General features: G+C 36.2%; 1 protein-coding gene across 3 annotated transcripts in view; it reads left to right on the forward strand.

Annotated features, from left to right (window-relative positions):
- The first annotated feature begins 19,374 nt into the window (after positions 1-19,374).
- LOC145662366 (uncharacterized) overlaps positions 19,375-23,299 on the forward strand; it is a 37,667-nt gene continuing 33,742 nt past the window's right edge. For all 3 annotated transcript variants that reach the window (XM_081727890.1, XM_081727881.1, XM_081727898.1), the window contains exon 1: positions 19,375-19,538. The gene's annotated coding sequence lies outside the window, so the exon portion shown is untranslated. The remainder of the gene's footprint in view (positions 19,539-23,299) is intronic.

Genomic DNA, 23,299 nt, shown 5'->3' on the forward strand with positions numbered 1-23,299 from the left:
GAAGACAGATTTGCGCCTATGACAGTGATTCAACGTTGAAGAAAAAAATATTCTAACCTGATGATCGTTATCTTAAAAGCAATGTTATTGTAACAAAATATAAGGAGATATAAATTAACGAATACCACTTCGTTTTCTGTAGATATAATATTGACGGTGGCGTCAATAACGCCTCTACAACGTGGGAAACCTCGACTTCATGTCCTCCTAAAGTGATTGGTTTCATACTGTGCTTACTAGCATCCCGAAAGTCAGGGAAAATCCTGCAACGGGGGGAAGGGGGAAGAAGAATCAGTTTCATCGCCAATGAATACTACGACCAGGTTTTCTGTGCCTCACCTATTTATTTAGCCACGAGCCGCCTCTGAAATACAGTTATTATTTTCTATAAGGTGAAAGCAAATTAATGATTTGGAAGAATTGTTGGGATGAGAATGTAAGAAGAGGGGAGAGAATCATACGAATACGGCCTTCGTTATCGTTTGTTTCCGACATGCCCCTACAAAGAAAATTTCTTACCAAGGAGTAGGGAAATTATTTATATAGAAACCTTTATTTTACACCAGCTGAAATGCCCGGGGAGAGTCCCTTCCCTCCATTAGGATATGTATTTCAATGAAAATGAAAATACGGTAATAAAAAGACATGAGATATTCTACTTTGGCATAAATCTTGAACACACCCCTACTCTTTAAAGATAAACCCTTTAATAAAATGACATGAAAATCCAGCTAGTGGTGGATACTAAACAATGGCGTATGCGTAAGTACGTCAAGGAGTGATTCAAGTTTTTATACCAGGTGTTTGTACACATATCTCAATATCGTAAATGTTTATTTCTGCATATTCTGCTCAAGAGGTGTATATGCTTGCTATGTCAAACGACGATTTGGCATTGTACAAGCTTCAAATAATAAAAGCAAAATTGTTCAAAGAAATATAATAATGAACGAGTATATAAAGGTATATATATATCTAAATGATGTGGAAAATGCCACAAACTCAATGTTGCACTATGAAATAAGTATATTATTATTTTAAATGTATAATTTTCTCATACACACTGACTCAGACACCTACATCGAACGAACTCCCTCCCCCTTTCCACACAATGAATTGAATTTTATTGCGTTCAATTACCATTTACATTGGCTGATTGCCATATGGTGTAGGACATGTATAAAATATATATTCATATTACTGTAAAAACAACTACTTTTACAATATCTTCTAGGCGATAGAAAAATATGATAAAATGTGGTTTCCTTGGAAGGATTATTAAGATATATGACTCACCCATACATTTTATCTTCTTACAAAGTAGAAAAAATATAATATGTACAAAAATTACATTTACGACTTAGTTTGCAAGTATTCCTCCACACTATAAAAGCAGTGGTTTAACGACAGAGTACGTACTGACTTTTTGAAACTTTCATGTTTGGAAAGAGATTTAATTTGATTAGGCAAAGAGTTAAAGAGTTGTAAACCTTTGTATGCGATTGTTTTCGAAAACAAAGTGGTATTATGAAGAGGAACTTGGAGGTGTGACTTCGTTCTCGTATTATATCCATGTTTATCTGAATTCTTTTTGTACAATTCTTGTTTCTTGTGGATCAAAAGTAATGTTTCATATATATATACAATGAAGGAAGTGGAAGAATATTTAGGTCTTTGAATAGCGTTCTGCAAGAAGTATAATATGAAGTATTAGTGACTATTCTTATCACTTTCGTTTGGAGTATAAAAACTTTCCTAAATTCAGTAGACGAACCCCAAAAGGCTATTCCATATCTGATTTTGCTGTGGAACAGTGCATGGTAAACTGTTAGTACTGCTTTTCTACTTAAAATGGGAACAAGTGATCTTATCAGGAAGATTACAAAGGATAATTCATGACATAATTTTGCAATATGTTGTGACCAGGACAAATTACTATCAGAAGACCAAGAAACTTGACTGTTTCGGTTGGCTTTGTTATTTTCTCGTCTATTCGAAGTACTGGATATGGTGTCAATTTAGCGTGGTTAGAATGGAAGTATAAGTAGGATGTTTTGTCTGAGTTTAGAAATAATTTATTATTTGCAAACCAGGAAACCACTTGACATGTTGTTTTCTATTTTCTTTTGGATTTTGGGTGGTTCTGATTTTATAATGTCGTTTGTATCATTTGCATACAAAGTAAGTTTAGTCTCTTAAGGTAGTCTGGCAGATCATTTATCAAGAGAAGAAACAGTATAGGTCCCAAAATTGATCCTTATGAAACACCTACGTTGATGTATTCAGGTTTTGATTTGTGCTTACTCATATATTTCGAGTCTTGGTTTAGGTGGGATATTTCTACGATTTGTATTTTGTTCGAGAGAGAGGATTCTAGCCACGATAGTGGAATATCCCTGATACTGTATCTATACAACTTATTTAATAAAATCTGGTAGTCCATGCAATCAAATGCTTTCGTCAAATCATAGAAGACACCGAAAGGATAGCATTTTGTGTTCATGGCATGTATGACGTACATAAAGAAATCGTAGATAGCAGTTTGGGTTGATTTCTCTTTTTTAAAAAAACATTTTGAGATGAGCAAATAATCTTATTACATTTTAGATGTTGTTGTCTGGGATACAGGGTGAGTTTTATAAGGATAAGCAGAGACACACAGAACTCGGCTCTTTGTCGGAAATCTTGTAGTCCTAAATACAAAAGAAATTTTATTGCTTTCCCTGTGTCACAAAAATAGCAACATTTGGTATTGTTGGAAAGTGGAAAGGGAGAACTGTACGGTTAAAACAACGAGTTTTTGTTACTAATAGCATCCTGGCACCGAAACCACAAATAATACACTTGACTTATACTGAAGTTTGTGTTTGTAGTGAACAATCGTTTGAAGTTTTTTTCTGTATATATAGCCTTCAGCTCCATTAACAGTTCAACTCCAGTTTCCATATCATTACATTTCGTCGGTAAGTGAAATACCTAGGTATTAACTTATTAAATCAAAATTATACATGTAATATTTACTGGCTAATATTTGGATTTCCTAATATTGTAATTTCCTCGTATTATTGATAACCAGTATTCCACTCAGAGGGTGAGCCGGGGCTCCCTCCCCCGAAAAAAATACACACACTCAAATGCAAAATAACCTTCCGGCAAATTTTCAGAGAAAATTAGGATATCAAGAAACAAATGTTTAACTATAATACCCCTCTTTACTTTCAAAATACCCTTTTTAGAGATTTTTTTTCTGAAAGAAACACTATTAATGAGCTGAGGTAAACGAATACGTGGGTATTGTGCTGATAGGTTGTTCCAGGTAATTCCTTAACAACATTTAAGACTCAGGTCAATATGAGGGATTGGGCAAAGATCAGGGAAAGATTGGCTAAGCGGGGCTTAAAATGGACCGGAACGCACCACTTCTGCTTTCCAGTAAGTCACTGTGGTGTCCGAATTCAGTTCCTGTGCTGTATTTGTCTCGCTCCAAATTTATAGTCTTTTCAGTTTATTATTGTCATATTTTAAGCAGATTAATATCCCATTAAAGCACGATATTAGAACTAATCTAGAACTTTTCGTTCTGCATCATTATGTTCCGCAAAATAATTCTAGGGAAAGGCGTTCCGTCTATTGAATAAAACAATTTTTAGCACAGAGGGAAAGGTTTAATTTTAGGTCTCACCTGCAAAAACTGACGTAAAGTTAGGCTGCATATCTGCAACAGTTGTATTTATATCATTTCCACACTCCAACTACACAATGGTGATCCAAAATCAGAGAGGGTTTTTCGAAACTACGGTGCTAAATATTTGGTTAAAACATTAGAAGCAAATACATTGTTGTTTTCAAAAACTGACAACTTAAGGTCGAAGACTACCTGCCCAAGTGGAAATTTGTGAATATATTTTTGTCGAAACAAAGAAAAATTTACACGTGCACAATGAGCAATATATATCGCTATATCTCCTACTTGGTAATGTAGTAGTTCGGCCTGTTTCTTTTTTAGTCTTTGAGAAGTCTTGGCACATGCGTATTTTGTGAGCAAGATAGCTTTTGAGGTGCGGCATATAAAATTTCTTAATAGCTGTTTTATATGATTTCGAAAAACCAAAGTGAGGATTCGTTGCTTGGCGATAGAAGGTTCTGAATCACAAGTTAGTTAGCTACTTGGGTATGCATAAAAGATATAATAATCCATAATCAGGATGATTTTGTTTTCTGTATAATATGCCGTTTTTGAGACAAGAAATCTTGGTGATCTAACAGTGGATATTTTGTCAGATTCCTTACTCTGTAAGACAAATGATGTCCTTGCAGTTGTCGTCCTTACGTTGCTCTCTTGCGATGTTTGGTAGGAGGTTATTATTTTCTACTTCTATAGTATTGATTTGAAGACTACTTGATCTAAAGGCATGACAGTCTTCGCCTTTTTCTTCGCTATTTTCTTCATTCTCTTCTTCCTTCCTGATATCTTTTCTTTGTTCAAGCCTACTAATTATATGTGCTGGATGTTTGGCCCCTGGTAAATACTGTATATTGAAATCATAATCGGATAATAATAATTTGTATCTTGTATATTTCTCAACTTTATCGGGTTGTGTGTTCATCGTTGCTATGCACTTTGCATCTACGTAAAGATTGAATTTTCTATTTAGCAGAAAATAACGAAGTTTCCGCAAAATATATATGAGAGTGTATAATTCTTTTTGCCATATACTAGCTTTCTGTTCAGTTTTCGACAATCTTCGAGAACAATAAGCAACTACCTTCTCAGTGTCAGTTTTTGGGTCATAGCAAGCGAGTATTCCTGCTATTTACATCTGGCTACTGTCGCTATATACGCGAATTTATAGAGAATCGCCAAAATTAGAGTGAAGGAGCTTGCAATATGTCTTCTTTCAATTGTTCAAAGAGAACATCATGCTCCTTTGTCCATTTAAATTTAGACTTAGAGGTTCCTAATTGGTGGAAAGGTTCAATTTTTATTGTGAAAACTTTAATATGCTCTCTGAGATTTGAACATAACCCGATGACACTTTTGAAAATCCGCCTTGTTGTTGTTGTTTTGAACTTTCGTATTTTCTTGGCTATCTTTGGAGATATTTTAATGGATTCTCCACTAACGAGGTGTCCTAACACGTTAAGCACTTGGTAACCTATATATGTCTTCTTGGGAGATGCACAAAAATCGTGTTTTCTAAGCTTCTTAAATAGTAATTCTAAATCCTGTAACTGCTGTGGAAAGCTGTAAGCGCTGGAAATTATATCATCTGCAAAACTTGTAATCCTATCGGGTAGTCCCTTTAAAATCATCCCGTTGCGATACTTAGACTTTGACTTGAAGTACGATGGCCCATCGTACACCTCAAAAATTCGTATGACTTTCTGATATGATTGAGCTCAAAGGTCATATATTTTCGGCTCTTAGGATGCAACAAGATTTGAAAATAAGAACTAGAAAGTTCAATACTTCTTATGAAGGTTTTTTCCTTTATAGAGTTTAGAACATCTGTAAATTGAAATGGGACTGATAAATACTTGGTATAGGTGTTACACTTCTGTAAATTGAGAACTGTCCTAAATTCTTTTTTGTTAAGTTCCCGGAGCACCAGAAGTGGAGAACAAAATTCATTGATGTCTGTAGATCTAATTATTTTTGCATTGATAAGTTCTTGAATCTGTTTGTCTACCTGGTCCCGGATATGTAATGGAATTGGTAGAGAACGGTCGTAAAATACAGCAGACTTAGAAATCCTAATTTTATGAACATATCCCCTAAAATATCCGATGTCGTCAGGAGCATACGTAAAAGCATCCCTATGCTTGAACAATAATTCATAAACTGCTTGTTTTTGCTTTTCGTCTAAGGTAGGGTTTACGTCAAAGAGCTCTTTATTGAAAAGTTTTTCTGTGTATTTTAAGCTTTCTTCAGTTTCTTCTTTTTCCTTAAACTAGTACGCTCTTTCTAGAAAATTTGGTTCTTCTAAAGTATTAAAAGAAATTTCGTGTCCTTCCTCAAGAACCGCCACTGGGGTATTCCTCTTTATAGTGACGCTGTTACTATTAGGATTTGAGATTAAAATTGTCATTTTGCTTGCCTCCATCTTCTAATCAAGAGCATTCCAGAAGTCTCTCGAGTATTCCAGGAAGTATCTCGCATCAGCTATTTTTTCTTTCCTACTACTTGAATGAACGAGTGTGAGCGCGGAGAAAGTATTATCTGCTTAGTCACGTATAAACAGTCTGCATTATTATTTTAGTTGTTAAAGCTGACAGCGTATTTTCCTTGTTTTCAGGTGGTAGCTGAGGCTTCCATGGATGTTTACAGAAAAAAAATATACTCTTATTTAAGTCGATGGTGGAATGCGCACGTTGGGGAAAGTCAATTCCTAAGATTATTGGCATCGTCCTATTAACAATATGAAAGTAATGGTCTATGTTGTTTGTCCTATTTTAAACGTTATCAGTGCTATTTGATTTAAACAAATATTCTTTCCTGAAATTCGGGATTAAATTTGTTCCAGGGGTAAGGATTCGGACGGCACAGACCGATATCATATTACCCATATCAATTATTGCATTTTGAGGTAATGATTTAGTTTTAATTGTTATGTTCGATCTATTATTTTCATCTTCTAGAATGACTTTTTCTCGTCTTTCTGCCAATTGTCCTGAATGTCTAAAACAGGGATTTCGTAAGATATATGATTGTGCTCGCTAGTTTCTATTTGGTCTTCATGTTTCGGATGCAGTTGGCTGTCGGCCCCCTTGCCAAACGGCGGCCTTATACGTTTCTTGGACGCTTATAACAAAAGTATGCTCCGTGGCCCCGCTTAAGGCATATCGCGCATACTAAAATTTGATCATCTGTGGGTGTGGGCTGCTGACTATTCTGGGTTTGTCCCTGTTTTTTCTTCTTTTATTATTGTTATTCCTCTTCCTATATCCTTGTTGGGTTCTATAGCTCGTTTGCGGTATTACTAGTGACAATTCTGCCATTTTATTGGCCAAGGTAGATAGATCATGTTGTGGAGGACTTTGTTCGTGGTGGTGTATGGTCTTTCGTTCTTGAGTCATGTTCTGATATTCTTGAGGATTATGTACTGTTGACTGAGGATTCGTCAAAGATTCATTCGATTGATAGATATTAAATTGTTGTTGGGATGCAGGTACATAATTGTTCATTGGTTGTGTGACTGGTTGCGTCTGTATAGGATAGGTATGGTGGTATGACTGTTGTATACGATACATTATCTTTGGCTCAGTTGGTAATACATATGATATATTCTGTGGGTTAGGTGTAGGATTTAGACCGTATAGCATGTGCAGTTTTTGTGATAGATCTCCATGCTCTCTTTTTCTTAAATGGTCATTGCGGCTTCCAATGTGTTCAATTTTGTCTGTAAGGCGTCTACTGTTGCAAACCTTTCTAATGTGATTTTAAGAAAATCCCTTTGTAATCCCAAGGATAAATGATGGATCTTTTGTTCTTCTGATGCATCCGGTAGCAACTGCTGATTGCTCGGAATTTACGCAGAAAATATGAATCTATGGACTCGTGTGTTCCTTGTTGGACTTCGAATAACTCCTGTTCCGCCTTGTATGATGGAACCTTTGGCCTACTTAGTGCTACCAATTTAGATTTTAAGTTTCATAAGACATCGTCCCGAATTGATTTTGGTTGTTAAGTTGTAACACTAGATCTAATGCCATGTCCTGCAAGTATATAGGTAAAATTTCCTTCTTTTTAGCTAGTGACCATGATTGCATGGTTGCCATGTGATCAAATAGCATGAAAAATCTGTCCGGGTCCTCATGCACGTCCTGAATATCTCGTCAAATGAGGCATGTTAAAAGATATATTAGATGCACCCTCTGTCATATTTCTATTATTTCCTCCTGACTTATATGTTTGTTTATCTGACCTAGTTTCCGGCATAAAATCGTACTCAGGAAAGGTGAAAAGGAAAGGAGGGAGGGATAATGAAACTTAGATGGATTTTGATACTGACCTCATCAGGGTCTCCTAAAAAGTTAATAAAAAGAGCGTCCCGTACAAAATTCTGGTGCCTATCACCACGCAATGACTTTATAGTTAGAGACTAAATAACGGTCCGTACGAGTCTTTTCCCTTCACCAATTTTATGACAAAATCGCTAATTACAAAATGTCTTTGATTACAAAGAGTAAATAGTATCTTTATCCTTATTGGCCAGATGAAGGGATATCGATGTTTTGCCAGGTGCCCCTTTCGCTCATGGCAGTATCCAAAACACTGGCAAGGTTTATAGGTGAGATTGCGGATAACCCCGTCAGCCCACGCAGCCTCGCAAGGTTTCAGTTGAAGATGGGACCCCTAGTCCAGTGCGACATAGGGTATACTAAAGGTGTACTCCTAGTCCAATGTAACCTCAGAGCAGGTGATGGTTAGTTGGTCAGTTTACGCCAGGTCCCTTCGTGGTTGGGCTTTTATTTGTCCTCTTCGGGTGTTTTCGTGAGGACCGTCACCTTTCGGCTTCCTCCAGTGTATTCCGTGTTGACTTCTCGTCTGCTTCATTGTTTGTAATCAATAACACGTGTTGTATTAACATGTGCTTTTGTCATGATGTGGGGATCCTTACAATATTATATACTTCTAATTACAGCTTGTGAATCTTAGTCAATAAATAAAACTTGTTGTCTCTTAATAATGAAAAAAGAAGAACGCACTTATGCCATGTAGGTACCACCGCAAATTCAAATTTTATAATCGATTTTTGTACCAAAGGCAACAATTTGAAATATGTTCTGCTCCCAATCTAAAGTAGAAATTAAAATCTACGCCTGGTTGAATTCACAACTTTCTGTGATTAGTTGTTAATGTATAAGGCTCTTTCTTAAACTTGCATAGGGAGAGAGCATATACAACTCAAAGAAGCATGGAGAGGTATATACTTGGAATAACCCGGAGAGATAGGGAAAGAAATACATGGATCAGGAAGATAACAGGAGTGACTGATATCATCGCGAAAATAAAAGGACTCAAGTGGCAGGAAGCTGGCCATATTGCAAGAAAGGTGGACAAAAGCAATCCTTCACTGGATCCTAAGGGAACGAAAACGACGCAGAAAACGTTGTGATACAATATGGTGTGACGAAATTAGGAAGCAGTGCGGAGTAACGTGGAAACAAACTGCCGAAAATAGATACATGTGAAAAAGAATTGGAGGGACATTCATCCAGCAGTGGTTCGACAAAGGCTATATATATATATATATATATATATATATATATATATATATATATATATATATATATATATATATATATATATATATATATATATATATGTGTGTGTGTGTGTGTGTGTGTGTGCAAGAATATTTTGCCCCCAACCATATGGGTCAAGTTATGCGAGACAGAAGAGAACGCAGGTGTCTGCTCGAGTTGCCTTCTGGCCCGGAGTCAAATCATGTGGGACACATCGACCCAACTTGTAGTGCCTCCAAAATTGATGGAAGTGCTGCCGAATGGTTTTCCACTCACACCGAACTGTAGTCCCAGTTCCTCAAATGTCTGGTCACTGTTCGCCTCAATTGTTGCTTGAAAATCTTCATTTTGCACATGTGTTGGTCTTCCGGGACGTGGTGCGCCTTCGAGTGTTTCGTCACCGTCCTTAAACTTGTTAAACTACAACTTGTGGAGGGCCAGTGTGAAAGGACGCTGGTGCCCCCAAATTATGTCAATGAAATAGGATAATTAATAATTAATATTCAAAATTTTAATTAATGTCGGTAGAGCAAAGAATAGGACTTCTAATTTCCAATACATATAAATATTGAAGAATTTAACAGTTCGAATAATAAGACTCAGATGAAGTTTAAATTTTGATTAATCTCATTTAGCTGAACAAAATTAAATGAATTGAATTTTAGTCTCAGGGTCTTTTCCTTTGGTTTTATTTCTTGCAATGGAATGCCGAACATGCCACATACAAGCTATAGCAAAACACAAAGACAAAGTAATAAACTGCTAATACCTCTGCGAGTCCTGTTGCCTGAAAAGAAAGGAACATGTTCAAATGATGTATCACATATCTTGTTATATCCTCAGGGTAGACAGATGTGCAATCCAAATCCATTTCAATAAAATTTTTAATGAAGCACCAAACAAAATTTTATAGATTCACAAGCACTATTTTTTTTAGAACAGGCTCACTGAATATACACTAGCAAATTAATAATAAAAAAAATAAATTTTGATTTACGTTTCCGGAAACTTTAATAAATAATTAGTTTGTGCATTTTAAATTATAATCCTGAATTTCTTCTTACTCCCTCGAAGGCCTTCGTCGTCCCAATCAAGGCTACCACGATCCTTTCCATTGCAGAACTTGCCTCTTCCAATTGGCAAGCCAACTCAGAGTCTTCATTTAATAACCTCATTTAATTCAAACACTAGCTAACAAATAAGAATGCTGGTAACACTCCTGTTAACTACAGTTATTGGAACAGCTTCGATAACCTTTAGTAATTGTCTTTGTGAATAAAATATCACATCCTCTATCTCCACTTAACTAAATATGAAGTAAATTATTATTCTGTCGAAACCACAAAGTTTATTTTATATGTGTTAAACTTAATATTAACTATATTCCGAAGGCATAGTTCTGGAATTATTTCTAAAGTTTCAACCTAAACAGCGTTTAAAGTAATTTTATGACAGTGTTCGTAGAACTATTTACAGCTTACCACTAATTAAACGACTTGTAAAGATTTTTTAAAAGTTTTTTCCACTGCATGCTGAGAATTTTTTTATTCACTTGTCACTATACTCGGATGATATAGGAAGTTCAGTAATATCGCGGTTGTCTTTTCAGTATACGGTATAATACTAAACAGTCTATTCTGAACGCCATCAGCTAACTAAACTGTCCACATATTCTATTATCTGTTAATATTTTAACTACTCGAAACTTTTAAAAATCTCTACGGAGTTTTTCTCCGGTATTAGAATAAATCACGTGATAATCGTTGAGGTATTTCTTCGTGGAACTATTCACAGCTTGAAATTAAACGAACACTTCCTTGCTCAGCAGAATATATGATGTCTCTTTCAAACTGAACTTGCAATCAACTAACTCTTCCTTGTCCCCTGCAGTATATTTACAAACACCCAAAAATTAAGAAAAGGATAGGCTCGCATCGAGCTACCTGTCATTTTTATGACGGGGTGAAGAAACGAAAAGGGTTATCATCTCTGGCGACAGAATGTCTGAAAACACAACTATACACCTATTTTCATTTATACTGACTCTACATTGTCATGCTAATCAAGATCGACAACACTACAAAGCAAACTTCAGGCTCTTCGCTGATATCTGATACATTGTATTTACAATTTGTTAAGATTATTAATTTTGCTATTAATTCTGTTTGTAACTCTGAAAACAACTGTTAGCAGACCGACTGCTCCTACCACATGTCCCTGTCAGTCATTGACCTCTGACGGCCAAATTCAAAACTAAACTATTCCATACATTCTCTTGCACAGAGTCTGTAAATGAACGTTTAGAAATATCATTGATTAGTATATTAATACATATGATATATTATACAAACCAGGGCCGCCCACAGGGGGGATGTATGGCGCAAGCTGCGCCATTGAGAAAAATTTTAGGGGGGATTTTACTCTGCTTTCGAACTAGCAATTTTACTGTCGGAATAGCATTAAAACACGATTTTGAGAAGCTAATTTTCAAAAATTTTCTGGGGTGAACCCCCGTACCCCCTGCTTCGATACTCGATGAATGAAGTACCGCGCAAGTAGCCGTATGAAAGGAAAGGTTGGTTCGTTTTAAGAGAGAAGGGCCGCCCACAGGAGGGATGAATGGAGCAAGTTGTGCCATCGAGAAAAAAAATTGGGGGGAATAAAAAAATTGGGGAAGAATTTTACTCTAATGTCGAATAAGTAATTTTGCTGTCGTCAGAATAACATTGGAACACGATGCGATTTTTTTTTTAATCTCGAAAATGAATCCCCCTACCCCCTGCTTAGAAACTCTATGAATGAAGTACCGCGCAAGTTGCTATATGAAAGGATGGCGCCAAGTTCTGGTGAACAACAGTTACAAACACTCAAGGAATCACTCAAATTTAGATTTGAAACTTGCCTATGTTGTCTGTTGAAAATTATAAAGTAGTTTGACATAATTGTGAGCTAGTGGTAACCATACAGACAACAGCCAAGTTTCAAATCTAAGTTTGAAGTGAGCCAGTGAGTATTTGTAACTGTTGTCCACCAGAACTTGGCGCCTATTTTTGTGATTTCAATTCTTTTTAAGGCCACTCGTACTTGGCTCTTTTACAGGAATGTTTTTTGTTGGATATCACTTCTTTTTGTAGGCTAATTTCGAGGATAACATTTTTTTTGGTATCGAACTCAATAACTTGTAACTTGCGTCTTACTTTTCATGTATATACAAGGGAATTATATCAATATTTTGTAAAGAAAAAATAATACTACTAATTGTAAAAAAAGAATACCTGTGCCATACACAGTGTGTAGAAGTTTTTATACCCTTCAATATCCTTATAGAACATATTTAGTATTGTACACTACCAAGACTACTAATAAAAGTAATGCCATTTTTATAATTACTACTGCCCCTACTACTACTACAAGCATTCTATAATACTACTACAGGAAATATAAACAACAACAAAAATAACAATTACTAGTACTATAAAAACTACTGCAACACTGGGCAATTGTTTTTAGAGGACTTGAGTTTTGAGGAGGGAAGAGATTATGTTTTCGGGGGGAGTGCGCCATCAGCTTTGGGGGGGATGGGCACCCCTGATACAAACATCATGTAAAAATAGTAAATACAAACTGACATATACATTACCTAATAATTAACACAATCTTCTTGGAAATAACTGTCTGCTACGAGAGAGAGAACACACGTGATGATGTTTACTTCAGTTACAACTAACAGGTTCTACCCCTATTCAGTGCAACAAGAAACAAACAAATATTAATTGAAACAAGCTTTGTTGTTTTGTAATAAAATGAAACATAACTCGCATAGGTGAGACTGAACATTACTAGAATTTTAATATATATTTTCAAGTAAACATAATAATGATAGGAGATGACTGAAAGCTTTCACTGGCTACGGGGGTGAAGGACACTCGATGGAATAGTTCCTTTTGAATCGTTCGAACCGAACAAGAAAAAAACTGAAATTATAGGTCGGACCTCGGCTGTCGGGAACTTGGACGCGTAGCTCCTACATAGTGCGAGAAACGGTAAAGTATATTTTATTTCACACCTTTTGTTTCCTGTGTTTTCACAGCAAGCTACGAAAATTTCGAGAGCTTGGAATACAAAGGATCTTGCAGTCTGGATGTCGCCCAGTACGACATGTAAACCATCGCGTCAAACCATTGCAGGATTTTGGCCTTCTTTATACCATTTTCTATATAGAAAAGTAAACTGGAATTTCCTCTAGTCATATATATTTTTTTTCATTTGTGGATAGATACGCTGCTATCCACAACTTGTGTGGTTCTCTTCGGCGTGTTCAGATTTTTTTTTCTTTTTTTGTAGAAATGCATCTTCTGTGTATAGGAAAATTTCGCTGTATACAAAGTCGACGAAAGAAAAACTTAGGACTGTGAATAGCTATTCACGATATTTGAAATTAATTCACAAAGATAATTAATTAATATAATATACCATATATATATTCAGTGGCGTAGGGAAGGGGGGCAGGGCCCCCCCCCAAAGGGGTCCGACAATGTACTTTGGTACTTTGATGTTTGTAATTTTTTATATATTTTTATGTTTATATATTTTTTGTTTGTAATTTTTCTATATGTACCTATAACAGCACTTGCGCCCCCCCCCAAACACACACCCTGGCTACGCTACTGTATATATTTATTACCAAATTAGTCATCCCCTTTTCATTATGCAAACAAGTACACAACTATATTAAAACAATTATTATGTGGAAAAAAATAATATGTAAATCTCAAATTATTCAAAAAAATTTAAATATTGGTATGCAATTCTTGCAAATGATTCTATAATAAATATTGAGAGAGATGCCTGATACACTGTCCGCGTAGCCACGACACCCTCACCAAAGGCCTAGAATATCTTCCGCCCCGCTGTAACAAGATTTGACCAGTTTGAACTCGTACAGCATACACGTCATTATGACGCTCTGTGGAGGTCCCATGTTCGCTCTGTCCTTACGGTGTAACTGGACAGGCATAACCAGGTGTTGAATATGTTGGTAGTGTATGTTGGATATACCCACACCAACAACTGACCTTTGCCTTATCTCCATTCACATTCAACTAGTGTTGCCAACACTCAATGAGAAAAAGTGGCTAAAATAAATAGCTAAAAAATTGCCAGAAATGGCTGGAAAGAAGCAAGCTTCCGCACTGAGACAAAGGTAAATAAATCCGAATCCTATAATTACATAAAACTAAAGCAAAACTCCCTTCATGACATCAATATCATCATCTTCTTCAGTTTGAGGCGAAGCTTCTTTTGTCTCCGTTGTTTGTACTGGGTTCCTTTTGTTTCAACTAGTTGCAAAAGTGTGAATGAAATTTCATATAGAGAATAACCCTTTTACACACGACACAACCCAAATCTCACTATTAAAATTAAAGAAAATGTTTTCGTTTTCAACCTGTTCCTGCGTCTATTTTTGACATTATTCATCTGATTGAGTAGACGTTTCATTTCCACGTTCGAATGTAGAAGCATTAGTATTAAAAAAAAAAAAAAAAATTAAGAAAGCCAACGAAAGTAATTCTGAAAATAGATTCTGTCCTCTAGCATCTGTGAAGCAATTTACTTCTTGCAAACATTCTTGTCTACTCATTTCATAAAATTTATGTTCGACATTGATTTTCAATTTTGTCAATATCATCAAATTTCAGAGCGAAAGCTGAAGGTAAATTTTATGAAAGACTGTTTCATCGGATTCAAATCCTTTTGAGATTAAAAAGCGACGTTTTCTGAAGGATGTCTATATTATCAGGAAGTCTATTTTGAATTTATGTAGATTTTTTTTTTTTTTTTACTAAAACTTACATATCTTCCCCGAAAATTTTACTGAACGTCTACTGGTAACTTACAGGTTTTGAGCTTATTCTGTGCTGTGTAACCAAGATATGAGGAGGGATCAATATAACCATCAATGGTATATTTTATGGGGATAATTTCAGCAGTGAGATTTAGAAAGTTACCACTTAGAGAACGCATCAAATTTCAGAAACTAGCAAAAAGACACACAAAATACATTTGAAAATGGCTTAAAGCAAGAAGCATATGACTATTGGAAAACTTCTGTCTAGCCAGGTTCTCAAAGTGGTCAGATCTAGCCACAAAGTGGCTAAATTGGCAACCCTACATTCAACTCACGGTGTCAGGGCCAATGGAACACAGACTTCCACAAAAAGCGATAGAACTTTCTTGGTTACCTTTACAAATACGGAAGTTAACAATACGTGTTAGTGAAACTCCTAATATAAAGCTAAAATCTACTCTGAGTAGAGTTCTACATTTTACTACGGTGTCCAATATACAATGCAACCCGAAGTTTGGGATAGTTGAACTTTTGAACCTGAAGCGATACACAATTAATGGTTATACCAAAATGAAGCTTTGTTCATTCATATATTTTTAAACTAGAAAGCAACGATTGAAGTATACTAGGAACCATACAGTGTTGCCAGATGTAACCAAAGGTATATATATATATATATATATATATATATATATATATATATATATATATATATATATATATATATCACAAAACATGTAAATTGACTCATAACTCATACGTATGGATGTTCTATCGTTAATTTTCAGTTGGTTTAGTGTACCTGTATAATATCGTGTATGGTTGAGACTAATTTTATGTGTGTTTGAAAATTAGTACCTATGAATGCATATGGAGTGTGTATTTTCACATGTAATTGTTTGATGGTGCTGTTTTGTATGGCTTTGTAACCTGTCATCGACCTCCGAACATCGATTTCTATAGTACAGGGTTTTCATAAAGTATGGACGAATTTAATTCGCTTATAATTTACATAAAAATGCTCATATTAAAATCAAATAAAGTGCAAACGGTAGCGGAAGGATTAAATTTTTACCTGTAATCTGCACCAGCTCAGTTCATTCACCGCCACACCTACAACTGGGCGCCATTTACGTCCACACATTCGCGTAGGCGGCGCTGGAATCCACTCACAGCGTTCCGCCGTGTTTGATCCGAAATACCAGCCACAGACGCCCTGATTTTGTCCTTTAAGTTCTCCACACCACTTGGCTTCTTTGCATAAACTTCCGTTTTCACATAACCCCAAAGCCAGAGGTCGCCAGAAACTGACGACAAAGCCAAAGCCAAAGCCAGAAACTGACCCTTGCCCTCCCTCTCCCTCTCTCAACGTGTTCAGAGTTGCCGCTTATCTAACAGTGTTGCCAACTAAAAATTTAATCCTTCTGCTACCGTTTGCACTTTATTTGATTTCATTATGAGCATTTTTATGAAAATTATAAGCAAATTAAATCCTTCCAGACCTTATGAAAACCCTGTATAAACAATTTGTAGCCTTTATTGCTTTCCACGGAGCTATTATTATCCTTATATTGTGGTGTTTACTTTGAGTGGAACATAATTGTGTACCGTACTGTACACGAAGACAATGAATGCAGTCTCAATATTTCCAGTTTGCTAGATACTGTTTCAGAGTAATTTCAAAACATTCGAAATATCTGTATAACAATTTTGGTCCGAATAAAGGCTATGCTTCCCAGAAGGAATGTTGTTTGCCTTTTAATGTTATGTTTTTCTTTTGTAATATTTGCTTATGTGAATCATACTATTCAGTATTCATCGAAAGCCATATGCTAAGGAATGGTACAGGAAAGGATATACAGAGTGGTCCAAAAGTGTGGAAACACCCTAATAAGTTTTGAATGGCCCTGATTAATCAAAGTAACAATGGAGGTGAGAAATATGAACGGGGGAAATCTTTGAGGACACATCACAATGACGTCCGCCATGTTAAACTTTATGCAATTGTCTTAAATGGGTATCATAGCCAGTGACGTAACTAACGGAGGCAAACAGGGCTTGTTTCCCGGGCGCCTGATTGGGAGGGCGCAAAATTGGGCAAATATCTGGGGAAGCGTTTTGGTTTGCTTGGTCAGGAGGGCGCTAAGGCGATTTCCTGCCCCGGTTAACAACTAGCGTATTTGCGTCACTGACCACAGCATATGATATGTCATTTTAGTTGCAAGTTTTCGTAAACAAATGAACGCAGTGTTATCTTTGCTCTATCGCTAATTGTTACGAATTTGTGACTGTTTCTTGTTGTGTCCCCAACAAAAGAGGGTGGTCATACGATTACAGTAATGCACTGCTACAGGGCATGTTCAATGTATTGCCCATTCCAGTTGACTGTCCAGTTGTGATGCTTTGTTTATAGTTGATGAGCTTTACGACGTCAAAAACTTTGCATTGCGTTGGAGGAAACTTAAACAAAAACAGTACGAGGTGTCTTTGACAGACATTACGAGGTGTCTGTCAAAAAGTTATTTTTAACACGAAAACGATTGGAGAAACAAGTTATTGTGATTCATACACAAGTACATACCTTGGCTATTTTTCGACGTGGTCACTTCCAGACATTTCTGGATAAAAGCTTCCGCATATTCTCTCTGTAAAAATCTGCCGCCTGAGAGTGCAGCTAGTCTAAAATTGATGTCTTGAACACTGAACTGTCGTTGAAATGCTTGGATGCAAGCCACTATTTTAGGTGGAGAAAAAAGAAAGAAATCATTGGGGCAAGGTCGGGGCTGCAAGGGAACAACTGAATAATTCCCTTCAAAGTTTTTGAATTGTTTCAACAGTACCAGCATCTGTGTGTAAGCGGACTTGTCATGGATTAGAATTCCAGTGTGTAGCATTTCTCACTGCCGATTTTGGGTGATATGTGGCAAATTGCTTAGTATTCAGATATAGACGGGCGATCGTTTAGAGACATAACTATTTCTGGGGAGTGCTTGGTAAAATTTTATATACCTTGTGTAAATGTGGTGTTTCATCGGTACATTCTTTGATAGTTTAATCATAATGTTATGTTAAGTTGTTTGTAAGTTTTGCTCAGTTCCGTTATATTGATTGCATAACACAAAATTATCAACTTTGCAATGTCCTAGCGCGACGTAAATCTTATGGGCTTAAAACGATATCTAAAACGTCGAATAGAAACTAACGTGTTTTTCTTTTTTTCAATGAGAAATAGCAAATTTACACAAAATATGGACCAGTGAAAGCAGAATGTTTCTAAACCTTGTTGTTTACTAGATATTGTTGAAAGAAAGAAATTGACCACCAACATATAAATGTAGTATTTTAATACATAGATCGCAACGAAACTCAAATAATGCCATGGGGGCATTTTGTACCGGTCTTTTCGAAATTCTGCGGTAGCAATGCAACATAAAAATAACGCTAAAAGTCATTGGGCCTTATGCAGAATCGTTTTGACGTATGATTAACATCATACTAAAAGTTTGACTACTGCAGGCAACATATGTTAGTCGAACGTTTTAGTATTATACTAATCACGCGTCAGAACGACTTGCATAAGGTCCATTATAACTAATGTGCCGTAAATAAAAAACGTTCGTTTGCATTGACGCAAACCGTTACGGAATGTGCCCATATGACTGCTATGCCGATTATGACATACTACTAAACACATTGGGCGTTATGCAGAGTCATTTCGCCTTATGCAGAGTCGTTTCGAAGTATGATTAGCATCATACTAAAATACTGACTACTGCAGGAGACTTATGTTAGTCGAACTCTTTAGTACCGACTAATCGCGCTTCAAAACGATTCTGCATAAGGCCCTTCCTGTCGTGTAATTAGTGCCATACTAAAGAGTTCGACTAACAAATGTTTCTTATGACTCTAATCATACGTCAAAACGATTCTGCATAAGGCGGATTTATTCTTGCATTGATACAGACCGTTATAGAATGAAGTCCGAGGTATGGAAACAAATTCCATTAAAATTTCGTTTTTTTTTCTTCTTCTTCACGTTTACCATACTTTTTTTTTTGTCATATCGTCGTTCGAAATTGATAGGCATTTCAAATCAATTTTGTACAAATGTCTATACTCATTCTTCATACAAAGCTACACTAAACATTATTATTATTATTATTATTATTATTATTATTATTATTATTATTATTATTATTATTATTATTATTGGATTGAAAATATGAACATCTGGGAGGAAGAGGCAAAACGTTCGACATAATTTACTGTTCGTTTCCTGTTTGCTGTCATAACCGGCCGGTAATCTGTGCAAGTACTTCTGGTGCGGTGAAATGTGCGGAAAGAAATGTATTTGTTAAATGATACTGGATTACACTCCCCCTTTTTTTAATTTATGCAGGTGACACATTGTACCTCTTGTGAAAGGAGATACAGTGTCAAGGTATAGTAGATCGAAGTATAAATTGTGTAATTTCTAAATACGATTCTTGAAAGTAGTAGTCCGTGGGGTCACTTGTAGCAATAAATGCAACAATTTGCAACGTAAATTAGCAGGAAATTATACTTATTTTTCTAAAAATATAGGTATTTGAAAGACCATAACATATTATGGTACACACTGTTTACAAGTCTGCTGCATGCTTGTATTTTTAGCTTTATCGTCGTCAAGTAGTCGATATGATAACTATACTACGTGCTAAGTAGCATAGAGAAAATTTTAGGGTAAAATTTCCTGGGTGTTTTCAAAATTTACAAGGCAAATACTCGACTCATTGTGCGGATCGAGAATTTTCTGGCGTAGAAGTTAGTATTTAAGTAGAAAATTATTACTGAACAGTAAAACAAATGATTTCGAAGTAAGTTACAGATCTGGTTCGTTAGTTAATACCCTGAGGCGGATTGTTATGAAAGTAGTTTGGTGACGTTGGTATATTACGTTGTCATTTTAATTTTTTGGCTTTTGTGCCACAGAGTAGATCTACTAGGCTAAAAAAAACAAATTTTTTGTTGTTTATGGGGAAATTCATTGTTATTTACTTTAGAAACTGTTCCTTAATTATTCCTCGGGACATATTCACTTTAAGAGGACTTTACCGTTTTGTGTGTAAGTAGGCCTGCTGTATCTGGAATTATGGCATAAAAGTGGGAAGGTTCTAGAACACAGATTCCCCCATGTAGGTTAGTGGCTAGGTTGGTTCCTTTCTGTAACAAAGTTTAATATTTAAATCACATAGTATTGCCGAGCGAGCGTTAGCGAGTGAAGGCGTGTTAGAGGCCCGCAGGGCATGTTGTTTTCTGTCTTTATTACAACTATAGCGGAAGGGGGACCCTTTGTTCTAGAACCTTGCCCATAAAAACTGCAGTGTAAAGAACGCTAACAGATCTGTACTAGGTGCCCAATAAAAACCACGAGTGCTGTGCAAGCAAATTGAGCATGGGTGCGAGCGGAAGCGAGAAGTCCCCATAGGGAGCAGGCGTGTCAGCATTGGTATGTATGCATGTAAACGAAGTTTGGCTAAAAAAGACGGGTTAACTGCTGTATCACCGGACCAATTTTAGGAAATTTACTGTCACTACCTTAGAAAATGTATCTTAAGAATTCCTCGGTGCATGTTTACTTTAAAAGTGTTAGAAATGGTGGGTGAGAAAAGAACACTTTTAGATATTATTAAGAAGAGAAAGAGAAACTGGTTGGGACATTGCCTAAGAAGAGATTGTATTATGAGGGACGTCCTAGAGGGTATGGTGGCGGGAAAGAGATGGAGGGGGCGAAGGAGACTACAATTAATGGATGATACTAAAACAGAAAGATCATACGCGAAGACGAAAATGTTAGCGGAGGACCGTGGAGCATGGAAGCTTCTCAGCTGCGGCAAGTGACCTGCCAATAAAGGCAGAATACCTATGATGATTACCGGGTCAATTGGAGAACTTATTTCAATTTGTGGGGAACAGTGAGTGAAAGTCAGGTAAGGGGAATAGTAAAAGTTAAGAAAATGGTTGTATTTTTTGGTTGTTTTTGATGTTATGAGCGGCACTGTATGTGGAGGCGGATGGACTATTTCGCGGAGAGGTACACTTGTTTTACTATACGGATTCATGGATTGTAAAAGGGGTAAGAAAAATTTGGGCAAGTCTTTAATTTGCCCATTTCATATCGAGAACAGAACCCAAGTAACCCTGCGGGGCTTTTAACCCGTTCCGACTACCACTACTTATATTATGAATCCGTATAGTAAAACTACACGCCTAGTATCTTAATCTAATGTAACGTAATCCAACCAAATATAACCGAATGCAGTACATTTTGATACTTTTTTCTATTTTCCAATTGGTCCGGCGATACAGCAGTAATGCCAAAAAGACTACGTTTATCCGTTCTAATTTTTCACTATAGATAATAATACCTTCTCTGTTGACAATTTGTGTCTTCGAAAAATATACATTTCACTGCTGATTTTTGCCAATGACATTTTCACACCATATTCATTTTAAATTATAATTGTGTCTCCATTTCTTTATTTTCAATTCCCTCGTACTTTTTTCACACTTTGTGCCCAATTTCAGTAATCCATGCTGCTCCACACAACGTAATACCTCATTCTTTTCACGACGTAGATTGTTATAAGACAATCGAAATGTCACATCTGTCACATGCAACTGCCGCCTTTGAATGCTTGGAATTTATTTCTTCATTACGTACATAATGTCTGACCTCAGCATGCCTCCACTTAAAATAGTAGCAACAACACGCTGTTTCTAACACTTTAAAGTACTACAGTTTACTTCTTTTGTTAGCATGAATTTCATGAAAAATAAGCAGTCCACCTTTTTTCCCTAAAAATTTTACTTTTTCAGATTTCTGGGCCTACTCTCCGGCCGTTAACCGGATTGTTAAATAGTTAAAGTCTGGCCTTTGTGTCGCATAGTAGGTCCAGTATTTTCAGGATTAAAATCGTTAAAATTTTGTCATTTATCAGGAAATTTACTGTCACTACCTTAGAAAATGTATCTTAAGAATTCCTCGGTGCATGTTCACTTTAAAAGGACTTCACCGTTTTGCGTGTAAATACTGCATCCTGAAATATGCTGTTAAAAACTACGGCTTAAAGACCAGGGTTAAGTGCCAGAGAGAAGATTCAGAAATGTATAAAAGAAAGTAAAATTTACAGCAAGCCAATGGCAAATAGGTTATTTTTCGTGAAATTCGTGAAATAAGTTAAATGTGGTATTCTCAAATGTGAAAAGATACACATGGTTGGTACTATTTTGAGTGGTGTCATGGTGATGTCAGACGTTAGAATGTAATGAGGAAATTAGTTCCCCATATTGAAAGATCACAATTTGATATAACATTTCGATTTTGAATTTTATAAGAACGTATGTTGGTGAAGAAGAAGAGTTCTTACGTTTTGTGGAGCGACACAAATTATTGAAATTGAGCAAAAGGTGGCAGATATAGGAAGAAATAGAGGAACAGTTTCTTATTCAAATGTGTTGATGGTGTGAGAAAAAAAAAAGTTAGCAGTTAAAAAAAAGTTAAAAGTTAATAAAAAGGTTATTCATCAGAATATTTATTCATGTCCTCTACCACAAACAAGTCAGTTGTTTATAGTTTCCCGGAGGCAATGCCGGTGTTGTACAAACCGTAAAGGTAAGTAAACGCACTGCATGTATTAAGGAACTAACCTAATGTAACATAGTGGTTTAGCGACATCCTTGTTTATGCGCATACTACCATCGCTGACGTTCCTGCCCTTACTCGATTGGATGACATTCGTGCTTTTAGTGTCCACCTACTACAGTTCGGTTTGTGTTTTTTATACTAGTTTTATGGCAAATTTCCGGGCGCAATATTTGAACAGAAAGCGGTGAAGGCTTCTTAAGTGAATGTGCAACGAGGGATTCTCGAGAAACACTTTCTAAGGTAATAACAGTGAATTTCCTGGTAAATGACATAATTTTAACGTTTGCAGGCCTGAAAATAATGGACCTAATTTGTGCAAGAAAGGCAAAAAATCACAAACCACAAACATTGTGCTGTGCTTCGTTGTTACTGGTGAATTTCGCGCTTGTTGCTATGTTACTTTGTACCGTGTTAAGAGGTTTTCCTGGCGAGTCATGTCTAATGCGGTTCCTTTATATCGGTTGTCAACATTAGTATTTGTCAATCAAGTTAACACTCCTGTACAATGGTTATTT

Source organism: Thermobia domestica, chromosome 1 (assembly GCF_964235325.1).
Source record: "Thermobia domestica chromosome 1, izTheDome1.hap1.1, whole genome shotgun sequence".
In the NCBI taxonomy this organism is placed as follows: domain Eukaryota; kingdom Metazoa; phylum Arthropoda; class Insecta; order Zygentoma; family Lepismatidae; genus Thermobia; species Thermobia domestica.